The sequence below is a fragment of the Kogia breviceps genome, chromosome 19 (genome assembly GCF_026419965.1).
Source record: "Kogia breviceps isolate mKogBre1 chromosome 19, mKogBre1 haplotype 1, whole genome shotgun sequence".
Taxonomy (NCBI): Eukaryota; Metazoa; Chordata; class Mammalia; order Artiodactyla; family Physeteridae; genus Kogia; species Kogia breviceps.
The window spans coordinates 47,092,685-47,106,283 of record NC_081328.1 but is presented as its reverse complement, the minus strand read 5'-3'; the positions used below and the strand labels follow the sequence as shown (position 1 = coordinate 47,106,283).

The 13,599-nt window shown below is 42.4% G+C and overlaps 1 protein-coding gene across 3 annotated transcripts in view; it reads left to right on the top strand.

Moving 5' to 3' along the window:
* Positions 1 to 13,599, top strand: part of RPTOR (regulatory associated protein of MTOR complex 1) — a 337,818-nt gene that overhangs the window by 229,890 nt on the left and 94,329 nt on the right. The window lies entirely within an intron of this gene.

Here is a 13,599-nt window from a genome sequence, read left to right as displayed (position 1 = left end):
GTTGTCAGTGCTCTTAATATATAGCTCGTCTTTTCCTATTGGTAGTCCCTGTTGACACAAATAATCAATAAACAATCTATAATAAGGGATAGAAGAGAGTTTTATTTGAGCCAAACTGAAGGCTGTAGTCCAGGACAGCCTCTCAGTAGCTCTGAGGAGCTTCTCTGGAGAAGCATGGTTTTCAGCACAGTTTTATATCCTGTCAAAACAAAGAAGATACACCAAACATGACAGAGGTACATCCCTTCAAGGTTTCAAAAGAGACAGATTAGCAGCTACACTGCAAGTCAGCATGACCTTGGCATCTGAGAAGGGAACTTATCTTGGAAGGAGAACTAGCATGGGTGTCATAGGAAGGGAGGCATTTATCCCTGTTTTCAAGTGGACATTCTTCTGGATACTTTGCATTTTTTTTGGCCGTGCCACATAGCTTACAGAGTCTTAGTTCCCTGAGCAGGGCTTGAACCTAGGGCCCCAGCAATGAAAGTGCTGAGTCGTAACCACTGGACCCCTAGGGAATTCCCTGGATATTGCATTCTTTTCTTTAGTGGTTAAAGCAGTTGTACAATGTATGATAAACAGGCCATAAGACAGGCTGTTCTAGTTAACATCAACTTCAGGCCAAATCATGTATAAGCCAGAATGACTTACCCATACCTCAGTATGTGAAAATTTCTTCCATCATCCTGAATGCCTGTTGTGCCCTCAGCCTAATGCCATGTTATGGTTTCCTATAATCTGCACATTTTTAATTAAATGATTGCTGATACATATACCTCAACTTCCTCTTCTCTTCTTGTTCAGGAAGTAATTTTGACAATTTATTGTCATTTTACTTTAAATTAAAAGCCCATTCCCATTTTGACCACATGCGTTGTCCTTCAGAAATGCAGAAGGACATATTAGCCATGACTGATTTCCCCTTCCTGGTAGAATGAATTGAACCTTTTTTTTTTTTTTTTTTTTGCGGTACACGAGCCGAGCCTCTCACTGTTGTGGCCTCTCCCGTTGCGGAGCACAGGCTCCGGACGCACAGGCTCAGAGGCCACGGCTCACGGGCCCAGCCACTCCGCGGCATGTGGGATCTTCCCAGACCGGGGCACGAACCCATGTGCCCTGCATCGGCAGGCGGACTCTCAACCACTGCGCCACCAGGGAAGCCCTGAATTGAACCTTTTGTCACCAAGAAATGTCACTCTTCATCTCTGGTAATGCCTTTGCCATAGAGTCCGCTTTGTAGGATAGTAGCATACCCACACAGCTATCATTTGGTTAGCGTTTGTAGAGTGTGTCTTTTCATATGTATGTGCCTAATGTGTGTGTACATAATTTTATGTATTACACATAAATCATTTTATATATATTTAAGCAGGTATCTTTATATATATTTCTATAGCTTTATATATTTAAGGCATATCTGTTTTTAGCAGGATATAGTTGACTTTTGTTCTGTTTTTAAATCCAGACTGAAAATTTTTGATTTTTTTTTTTTTTTTTTTTTTTTTTTTGCGGTACACGGGCCTCTCACTGTTGTGGCCTCTCCCCTTGCGGAGCACAGGCTCAGCGGCCATTGCTCACGGGCCCAGCCGCTGCGCGGCATGTGGGATCTTCCTGGACCGGGGCACGAACTCGCGTCCCCTGCATCGGCAGGCGGATTCTCAACCACTGCGCCACCAGGGAAACCCTTATTTTTTATTTTTTATAAATTTATTTATTTATTTATTTTTGGCTGTGTTGGGTCTTTGTTGATGCCCGCGGGCTTCCTCTAGTTGCAGCTGGCGGGGGCTACTCTTCGTTGTGGTGCACAGGCTTCTCACTGCGGTGGCTTCTCTTGTTGCAGAGCACGGGCTCTATGCACGCAGGCTTCAGTAGTTGTGGCACTTGAGCTCCGTAGTTTTGGCACACGGGCTCTAGAGCACAGGCTCAGTAGTTGTGGCACACGGGCTTAGTTGCTCCACGGCATGTGGGATCTTCCCGGACCAGGGCTAGAACCCATGTCCCCTGAATTATCAGATGGATTCTTAACCACTGAGCCACCAGGGACGTCCCCAAAATTGGTGACTTTAATTGAAGTATCAAGTCTTTTTATAGTTGATATAATAATTGACATATTTGAGTTTAAATCTGCCACCCTGTTTCTTTTTTGTTTTTTTCCCCCATTTCTTTTTTACACCTTCCTTTTTTTCTCCTGCATTGCCATCTTTTGGATTGATTAACAGTTTTACTACCCTTCCTCCCCTTCTTTTGGCTTGTTAACTATGTGTTCTTTTCCTACACTCGAGTGGCTACCCAGAGCCATGGTCTCCTTGTGCTTTCTGTTAAAGTCCAGGCAGTGAACACTTAAGCCTCTGTGAGCCCCATAAAGTCTCTGTTGTTTGTTCTTCTTTATCTTCTGTTACGGCCCTATAAAATTATAAGGCTTGTTATTAGCTTTCAGGCCATACAAAAAATAGGCTGCTGGCTGGATTTGGCCACGGGGCCATAGTTTTGGCAACCCCAGGCTTATTAAAGTCTAATGTAAATTAGTACTTTTACCACTTTCCAGGTGATGCAAGGACCTTAGAACAATTAACTTCGTTTACTCATTTCCTTAATTGTATGCAATTACTGTCATATATTTTAACTCCATATATTATCATCTCCATAAACATTATTAATATTCTATAGAGTTAATGCTTACTTTTACCCACATATATTTACATCTTCTATTGTCTTTCATTCCTTTCTGCACCTCAGAGCTTCCATCTGAGATCATTTTTCTTTATTTCCTTTAGTGCAGGTTTGCCAGTGAAAAGTTACTTTTTTATTGTTTGAAAATGCTGTAATTTCCCCTTCATTTGTTTTTACTTTTTAAAAAATTATTTATTTATTTTGGGCTGCGTTGGATCTTTGCTGCCGCGCATAGGCTTTCCCTAGTTGCGGCGAGTGGGGGCTACTCTTTGTTTCAGTGTGCAGGTTTCTCATTGCAGTGGCTTCTCTTGTTGTGCAGCACAGGCTCTAGGTGCGTGGGCTTCAGTAGTCGTGGTGCGCAGGCTCAGTAGTTGTGGCTTGCACTCTCTAGAGCACAGGCTCAGTAGTTGTGGCTCGCAGTCTCAGTAGTTGTGGCTCACAGGCTTAGTTGCTCCACGGCATGTGGGATCTTCCCAGACCAGGGCTCAAACCCATGTCCCCAGCATTGGCAGGCATTCTTAACCACTGCGCCACCAGGGAAACCCCTGTTTTTACATTTTTAAATTGACATTGTTGAAATATAGCTTACATTCAATAAAATGAACTCACTTTAAGTATATAGTTTGATGAGTCTTGGCAGCTTTATACACCCATGGGACCACCATCACACTCAAAATATGTCCTAAAAGTTCCCTTGTACCTCATCCCAGTTAATCCCCTGCCCTAGCCCCCAGGCCCAAACAACCATTGCTCTGCTTTTTCTCATACATTAGATTTATCTTTTCTAGAGCTTCAGATAAATAGATGATGATACTGTATTCTTTTGTGTCTGAAGAATGGAATGGCTGGGTGGTGTGGCAGGTGTATGTTTAACTTTATCAGAAACTTCCCAGCTCAGCATTCACCCCAGTCATGTGTGAGTGGCCAGATGTTCTGCATCCATGTTGATACTTGGTGTTCTTAGTCTCTTTAATCTTAGCTGTCTAATGGATGTGTGATGCTGTGTCCTGTGGCTTTAACTTGCATTTGCCTAGTGACTAATGGTGCTAAGTGGCTCTTCGTGTGCTATTGGCCATTAATTTATATACTTTAATAAAATGTATATTCATGTCTCTTGCCAACTTTTTAATCGTGTTGTTTGTCTTCAAGAGTCCTTTACATATTTTGGATATAAGTCATTGTCACATCTACATCTTGTGAATATTTTGGGTCAGTCTGACTTTTGTTTTCATTTTCACAACAGTCTCTTAAAGACCAGGAGTTTTTCATTTGGATAAAATCTGAGCTAGTAGTTTTTTCTTTTATGATTTATACTTTTGTGTCCCACCTAAGAAATCTTTGCATACCCCAGGGTAGTGAAGATTTTCTCCTAAAACTGTTATGGTTTTAACTTTTATGTTTAAGTTTATGATCAGCTTCAAGTTAACTTTTATACATGATGTGCAGTGAGTCAAGGGTCAGTTTTTTCTATATGTATATACATTTGTTCCCACACCATCATGGAAATAAAGTCTTTTTCCCATTAAATTATTTTGGTACCTTTGACAAAAATCGTTTGAATATAATTGTGTAGTCCTTTTGCTTTGTCCTATGACATAGATCTCTATGTCTGTCCTCATGCCAGAACCACACTATCTTGATCATTGTAGCTTTACTGGAAATCTGTTCCCCTTCAAAATGGTTTTGGCTATTCTAGCTCCTTGCATTTCCATGTCAATTTTAGAATCAGCTCATCAGTTTCTAACAAGCCTGCTGGGATTTGTACTGTGATTGCGTTGCATGTGTAGACCAATTTGATGAGAATTCTTGTCTTAACAATACTGAGTCTTCTGATCCATTAGCATGGTGTGTCTCCCCAGTTAAGTCTTTTAAAAATTTACCGTAGCAATACTTTGTAGTTTGTTGTTGTTGTTTACTTTTAATTTTAATCCCATGAATTCAGAAAATGGCATCAAACATCTCTGACTGTGACAAATGCAGTATAAAGTGAAGTTCTCTGTTGAGGGGAGTGGCCAGAGCTGTTCAAGGGGATTCGAGGGGATACATCTTACAACGAGGAAGTCAGAGACAGATGTTTCGAGGTCACTGTGTGAGAGCAGGGGAGATCCTCAGGCCTCTGCCTAGTTCTGGTCAGAGGTCTGGTCAGTGAGATCAGGATTGGGTGACCAGAGAGAAGCTTTCAGTCAGCAGTGCATGTCACATGTCCAGGAGGACATTAACCCCCATCATGTAGTGATGCTGGACCAGATCTTCCTCTTTTGTTGCTGACTGTTGTATTTAGTTTCTGGAATTTTAAGTACCGCAGAGAAGTGACGGAGGGTGTAGGCATCTGCTGGACATTGAGGCATTTCACCTGTATCACCATCATTACTGAACACTCTTGTTGTAGTTCACTGGGTATCCTCCCAACAGTTCTTTCTCTCCTTTTTTCTTTGGCCTCACTGCACAGCTTGTGGGATCTTAGTTCCCTGACAAGGGACCTTTCTTGAGAGTCAGTTTATTATTAGAGCTGTATGTGCATCTACCTGAGTACCTGAGTACCTATTTATCAACCATTGTGCTTCACATACTTCATCTCATTTAACTTAATCCAAAAAAGTGGGTCCTTATTGGCATTTTCAAGGGATGGAGCATAAAAGAAGTAGAGTCATACAATAGTAAGTAAAAGTTCAAGAACCAAACCCAAACTTTATAGCTCAAAACTTGTGTTTTTAACTGTGGTATATTCCCTTCTACCCTTTTCTAGTTCTTGGAGTCCTCAGTCTAATTTAGATATTTATTCGTGGTGTTTCTGTAGCACTAAGTGGGTTCATCTACCATGATCATTATCACATACTGACTTAGTTATCTTGATGCTTTGTAGTTTTAACTGTATATATTTTGCAAATAGTTTGTTAAATTAATTTCAGTTTTTAAATTGTTCAATGATAGCATGTAGAAATGCATTTGATTTTTGTATAATAGCCTCATTTTTCTAACTATGCTAAATTCACTAATTAGTTCTGATACCTGTTTTACAGATTCCTTAAGATCTTCTATGTATATAATTGTGTCATCTGCAAATAAATACAATTTTACTTCTTCCTTTCATATCTTTATGTCTTTAATTCCTTTTTCTTTATTGCACTGGCTAATGCCTCCACTACAAAGTTAAATAGAAGTGATGAAACTGAGCCTCCAAGCCGTGATCCTAATTAAGGATCAGTTAGGGGAAAACATTTTATCTTATATCACTAAAGGTAATTTGAGCTGTGAATTTTTCATAGATATCCTTTATCAGGTTGAGGAAGTTGTCTTTTGTATATAGTAGTTTCCTGAGAGTTTTTGTCATAAACAGGTGTTGAAATTTATCAAATGCTTTTTCTACATCTATTAAGATAATAGTTTATTCTCCTTTGTTCTGTTAATAGTTTCATTACATTATTGATGTTCAAATGTTAATTTAAACAAACCTTGCATTCCTGTGATAAACTCCATTTGATCATGGTGTATTACACTTTGATATACTGCTGGATTTGACTTACTAACGTTTTATTAAAGATTTATGCACCTGTATTCTGCAGGGTAATGATTTTCTCTATAATCCAGTGGGGTGCAGCCACACCCTCTCCAGCAAGATCTAACTCTTAGCCTTGGGTGGGGCCTCTTCCAAATTTGCTCCTTCTTTGGGTGTACTCCCTGAGTTGAAGAGGTAGTAGCTGCTCCCTACAGATACCAATCCTGTCTTTTTTAGAGTTCTTTTTGTCCTTCTTAGTAGTTAGTTAATCTCCATATTTTAGTTAAAGCAGTTAATATTAAATGCTTAATATACTGCTTAATATCTCTGCTTAATTTACTGGCATGGTTTTTGTCTCCTGACGAGACCCTTACTAATACATGTTCCCTTGAAAGTTATATGCATTTTTTTCCTCCGACTATTTTTAGGAAGTTCTCTTTGTCTTGGATTTTGGCGGTTTTATTTTGATGTGCCTGTGTGGGCATTATTTGTATTTGTCCTGCTTTATGTCTATAGCATTTCTTCAACCTGAATGCTATAGACTGAATTATGGCCCCCAGGAAGAGCGTCCTCACCAGAACCTGACCATGCTGGCACACTGATCTTGAACTTGTAGTCACCAGAACTGTGAGGAAATAAATTTCAGTTGGTTAAGCCGCCCAGTCTATGGTATTTTGTTATGACAGCCTGAGCTCACTAAGACACTGTACCTTGATGTCTTTCATCAGTTGTAGAAAATTCTGAGCCATCGTATTTTTTTTAAAGAGTGACTCTTTTTTTTTGCATTATTTAAATGCTTTTTATTATTTTTTATTTATTTAAATATTTATTTATTTATTTAGGCTGTGCCAGGGCTTAGCTGAGGCATGCAGGATCTTTGTTGCGGCATGCAGGATCTTTAGTTGTGGCATGTGGACTCCTAGTTGCGGCATGGGGACTTTTAGTTGTGGCATGCATGCAGGATCTCGTTCCCCAACCAGGGATCGAACCGGGGCCCCCTGCGTTGGGAGTGTGGAGCCCACGCACTGGACCACCAGGGAAGTCCCTGAGCCGTTGTGTTTTTGAATATTGCTTCTATTGCATTTTCTCTTTTGGGGACGCCAGTATGTACATCTTAGGTCTTTTCACAATATCCACTGTTTCTTATGTATTTTTTTTCTTACATCCCAATCTCTTGTCTCTTTTGCTTAATTTTGAGTATTTTTTTTCTGACCTGTCTTCCATTTCTCTCTTCAATGTTGTCTGATCTGCTGTTCAGCCCATCTATTGAGTTTTTAAATTTAATATACTGTATTGTTAAGTTCTTGAGGTTCCCGGATTTCAGAGTTTATTTATAGTTTCCAGTTCTCTGCCAGAGTTTTCCATCCTGTGCATTAATTCCATGAACATATTAAGTAAAATTATTTGGAAGTTGGTGTCTGATATTGCCGTTATCTGAATCCTCTGTCCATCTCTTTCTCTTGTCAGTTGTTTTTCTTGGTTTTAAACCTAGAAATGCCTGGGGGTGTTTTGTTTGTTTTTTTTGTTTGGAGTTTTTTTGAGGTATAGTTGATTTACAATATTATATTATTTTCAGGTATACAATGTAGTGATTCAAAATTATTGTCGATTATATTCCATTTATGTTTGTTATAAATGCTTGATTATTTTTTACTGAATGTTGCAAATTGAAAATGGAAATTGTACAGAAATCTGCGATGATTTGAGGCTGTGAGGTCTGTGTTATTTCTAGTTCATCCTTTGCACCCAGCTCCAAGACTGGGGGTTTTACCTGAGCTCCATCTCCTTGGTGGGCCCTCAGTTTTTGTTCTCCAGCCTGTGAGTCTGCCAAGCTCAGCTTAGGCTCTCTGCCTCTCAGAGTTGCCAGGTACCTCTGGGACAAATGGAGCCCCAGGTGCCGGCTCAAGCCTGGGGCTTTTCTCTCTCAGGTTTTGGCCCCATGATTCCCCACAGCCTTGCCAGCCTTCCATTGCCTTCAAAAAGATTTACACACACACACACACACACACACACACACACACACACACACACACACACACACACCTATACACACACACAGCCTTTCTGGTTGTTCTCAGTGGGAGAATGGTCTGAGTCACCTCACCTGCCAATGCCAGGAGGTCTTCTAAACCCTAAGAGAGTAATTGAACCGTGCGTCCCAGGCTTTGCAGATGTAATTTAGGGCCCGGCTGACTCAGCACTAAGATAGCATCCCAGTGGCTGCACAGTTGAGTGTCTCTGGGTGAGTGTTGAGAGCTGAGTGTATCGTCCACAGGCTTTCTGCATTTAAACAAGTGTGGCTACATTTCCAACCAGGCTTTCTTACTGCGTGTTTCTCATTTCCTTCCTCTGGACTACTCAGATGTAGTCCCTCAGTCCAATTAAAGGGGGACTCCTCTGTAAAACTGCAAACCATTCAGGCTGCAAACAAACCATATCGCACTTTATAAACTGCAGATTCCATACACGCTGAAATGGACTTGGATGATCATCACTTGAAATCTGTGAATGGCTAGAAAAAAGCCATTGTGTAATAGGAAATACAGATAATATTATCGTTGAATTATACACAATTTTAAATAAAGAGACATTAGAAAGAAGTCTTATAGAGATGTGGCTTGGTCCGGTTCAGCAGAATGTCAGCATATGAAGAAATATGTCCCAAAATGTACTATCTAGGGCAGAAGTTCCCAACCTTCATTTATGTCAAGTAGTTTTCTTTTCCCACTCAGCTGAATTTTTAGAATGATTGAGATTGTGTGTATCCGTGCGCGCATACGTCTGATTTCAGTATAGCATTAACTGATTGAGAAAATGTACCTACACACATATTCAGGGACTCCTTTTGGTGACATCATGAGCACTGTCCTTACCCCACAGGTTGAGAACCCTGGTCTCGTTTATCTGTCTAACCAAATATCTAACCAGTATATACGGACCTGGATATTCAAAAGAATTATTTTTTTAAAAAATTGCTGGGGATTTCCCTGGTGGTCCGATGGGTAAGACTCCATGCTCCCAATGCAGGGGGCCTGGGGTTCAATCCCTGTTTGGAGAACTAGATCCCACATGGCATGCTGCAACCAAGAGTTTGAATGCCGCTACTAAGAGTCCGCATGCAGCAACTAAAAAAAGATCCCACATGCCACAACAAAGATCCCGCGTGCTACAACTAAGACCTGGCACAGCTAAAATATAAATAAATGAATGAATGAATTTTTAATTGCTGGGTTCACCTCCCCATTTTCTTAGTCACAGAGCATTTCTAAGTAATGAATTATTTGCATTAAGTAAATGAATTAGCCCAAAGTTCTCTGCACCGTCATTTTCATAAAGCCATTTAAAGCAGACAACGTAAAAGTGCATCATCCTTTATTTGAACTGAATATGAGATGATGTAAATTCATAAAACATGAAGTTTTCAAATGTTTTCCCTTTTTGGATAAACTTGCTTGGCTTCCCTCTTATTAAAAAAATAGTTTCATTTTTCTTTATTATGCAAGTAGTGTGTTTTCAGCATATATATTATTAAATACAGATAAGCAAAAAGAATTAAAATCATCCATAATCTCCACCATGCCAAGATAATCGTTGTTACTACTTTGGTGCGGATCCTCCCAGACTTTTTTCCTAAGTGTATTGGTGGATGTTTTCAACAAAAATGTAGCATGTCTTTTCATATTGTTATTTCAGTGCATTTAAAATTATTTGATTTTGTGCATAAAGAGATATCTGGAGGAATGGTCACCAAAATGTTTCTAGTGGTTCTTAGATGGTGAAATTTGGGATGATTTGTGTTATCTTCTTATCACTTGAGTATTTTTAGTGAGTTTGTGTCATTTTCTTGGAAACCATAGTTTTTCATTTAGCATTTTATTTACACAGAGCTGCGATCATGCAGCAAGAATCCATCCACTCACTCATCAAATATGTATCTGTTATGCATTAGATGCTATGTGTGAACACTGGGTTAGTACGAGGAAGCACGTGGGCCTGCCGTCCAAGAGCCCCGAGCCTAGTGGGAGACGTAGCCTGGCCACCAGCTGTCGTCTACGGAATTCTGTGGGGGCCTCAGAGCAGAACCTGAAAGCCTGGGGGGACCCCTGGACCAGGGAGGCAGAAGGGCGTCTGCGCAGGTTTGGAGGCACGTGAGCTGTTTGAGGAGGACAAGTTCCATGTAGCTAGACATCGGTGTGTTGGCGAGAGAGGAAGCTGGGGAGACACAGAAAGTAACGAATGGAAGTGAGGACAGGCAGGGTGAGACACCTACCCCAGACCACGGTGCTGGCTGGTTGGTGGGGGCAGACACAGAGACAAGGGACACAAGCTTATTGGGGAGAAGCACAGGAGGGAGGCGAAGAAGCAGCGGCCATGATGCTGAGCTGCAGAGCACGGGCCGCCTGTGAAGGCCCCGCACCTCTGCCCTGGGGATCATCAGCTGGGGCCAACCTGACAGCTGAGACGGGCTCGTCTCCCAGCTGGACGGTGTACCCGAACATACTCCTCCCGCTGAGCAGCCAGCCCCTCTTGGGGGGTCTGGGCGGTGCCCCTCCATGTCGGTCACTCTACCACACGGGGTTCAGGGAGCTGCTGGCCAAGTGGGAGCAAATGTTCTTAAGTAGGGAAGTAACGTGAGTCAGATGTGTGGGCTGTGAGCTCGTGCATGTGCTCAGCACTCTGCCAGAATCTGTGAAGAGACTGATTTACATCAAGGAAAGTAAGTCATTGCCTACAAGGAATTTATTACCTAGTTACACAGATAATTAACATGCATGGAGCAACACTGAATAAATAAAAAGAAAAGTAAGCAATCGGTGGGCTGCCAAAGAAATCCCGAGGGAGATGCCGTTGAAAAGGATCTGAGCAAAGGCTGTTGTGGTCAAGACATCTTCATGGACAGGGAAGTTGGTCTTCGCTTGTGAAGACTGAGCCAGAGCCAGCCCAAGGCAGGTGGGAGGCTGTTCCAAGTGGGCAAATGAGAGGAGACTGAGTTTGATATTTTTGTCCAACTGCGAGGTAATGGACCCAACCAGAGGGAACTAGTTTCAAACTTTATTGCGTCAAGTTGATGGCTTTGAAGCCAAGTGGAAACTTTCTACCTAACTCCATTGGCAGTGTTTTCACCCTTGCTCCTCGGAGGCCTCGCAGTGACCCATCTGGGGAGGCGTGGGCCACTGGGAAGCTGGTGGCTCCCAGCCCTCACCCCTCCAGCCAGAGGAACTCTGCTTTCCTTTATTCCAAGTGAGATTTTGTTGAAATAGAGGGAACTATTTGAAACCACTGTAGCGGTAAGCAGAGAACCCTGTAGATTTTTGAACAAAGGTATACCGGGGGCCATCACCCTGCCTAGTATGAATTGGATCAAGAAGGCCATTGAGGATACCTTTGCAGTGGGAGTGGTTACCAAAAGGCAGTGGAAGAGGTGCCTTGCAAGAAGCAGGAAACACGTGCTACACTTGGGGAAGAGATGAGTGGGCCCTGTCTCTGAGGGTTCGAGCTCTGATGGAAGAGAATCCACGGGGACTCTTGGAGCAAGGACACATGCTACAGGGGAGCAGAAGATGGCAGTAATGAGGATGAGCTTGATTTTAGACATGTTAAATTTGAGCTGTGAAGGCAGCAAGCAAGGGGTGAAGGCAGACACCTCAGGTTGGGTCATCTTGTAAGATCCAGAAGCAGAGTCGCCATTGCTGGAGTCAGACTCCACACAGTGGGCAGTGCTGGAAGCTGTAGGTGAACCCAGATGTCGGGGGAGGTGAGAATAAGTCCAACAGCAGACAGCGGTGTTGAGGAGTTTGAGGAGGTGGCATGCATTTTCCAAGGAAGTATCTGCTGGCTCTCTGCTGCATCTCCTTTGGAAGTGCTATCCACTTTATTTTGGTCCCCATTTTGCATATGAGGTTAACCTGGGTGACTCAGAGCAGAGAAGCAAGACGCCAGAAGTTACCCAGACATGCACAGCTGGGACTAGAGTTCGTTTTTCTCATCTCCCAGTTCCTAAACTATAGCTTTTTGTGCTTTTCACATAAAAGTTAGTCCTTGATTAACACTGTGGGTTTAAATTTTAAAAGAACCACCTTGATTATTAGTGAAATTGGGGGGAGGGGTAGGTGAAAGCAACTTGTGTAACAAAATGTGTCCTGGGCTTGACACTCCGTGCTGTTCCTTTCTTCGTGGCCCTGCATCGCTGACCCAGATGGCTTCCAGAGCGGGTTGGGTTTTGATGTCCGTAGGATCAACTACAGAAAGGAAAACGGAAACAAGTAGTTTCTGAAGTGACTTAATTCTTTTTTTTTTTTTTTTTTTGAAGTGACTTAATTCTAAATGACGTGAAAAGGGAGGGAAGTGGGACTCACTCCCACCTTTGTCACCCCAGGCTGCCGAATGCAGATGGGTCTTGGAATGATTGATCACTTTGAATGGTTCCGAGGTCTGTCTGAAATCGGTCAGGCAGATGGCTTGATCTGTGGTTTCATGATGAGCTTTAGTGAAAGACATTAGTAGAATTTTCAGGAGATCATAGTGAGAGTCTTAGTTTTGCATTTATCTGCCAGTGATTGTCACAAGATGAGGATTTAAAAAACACACCTAAATGCACACTGACCTCCACCTGACAAGGAGTGGCCTCTGTTCCCTCCGATGGCTCGGCCGCAGTGCCGGCAGCAGGGCAGCTCCTCACTGCTGGGGACGCAGTGGCCTTTCCCAAGGGTCAAACCCCAAGGAGCCAGCTGGGGCTGTGTTGCCTCACCTGACTCAAGGGGCACTGCACACACCCATGATGCGCTTGGTCCAGGTTTGGAAATAGACCTCAGCAGACCCTCCGTCTTCCAAGAACGCTGTCCTGTCACCACCAGCTGCCAGGGCGAGAGGCGGGTGAGTGGGCAGAGGCGTGGCAGCCAACACTGACTGCGCGCAAATGTGAAGACAAGGAGAGTGTCGCCACCACCTCACTGTGGGGCTTTCCTCCTGATCGGCTCTCCTTGTACGTATTCTGTGTAATTATGATGGCACGATATTTGTCCCGCTTCTTTACTTAATGTTACAAAGCAGTCTTTTCCCCATATCATTAAAATATTCATAAACAACAGTTTAATAGCTTGTAGTTATTTCTTTGTGGTTGTTCCATAATTAATCATTTCTCTATTATTGGTCACATAGGTAGTTTCTGACTTTTCACTGTTATAGATAAAACACTGCAAAACATACCTTGTTTCCACATTCTTCGTTTCTGGTTCAAGATTGATTCTTGGGAGCAGACTTACTGAGGAAAGGATACAGATGTTTTCTGTCCTTCGTATGTCTGTCCTTTCCAGAAGGATTGTGCCAGCTCATACACCCAAGGTGTCATATGTGAGTGGCCGCAAATGGAGCATCACTGAAAAGAGTGTCGCCAGTTGTCTGTTGTGTTTTTTCTTCCTGTGCTCGAATTTCCC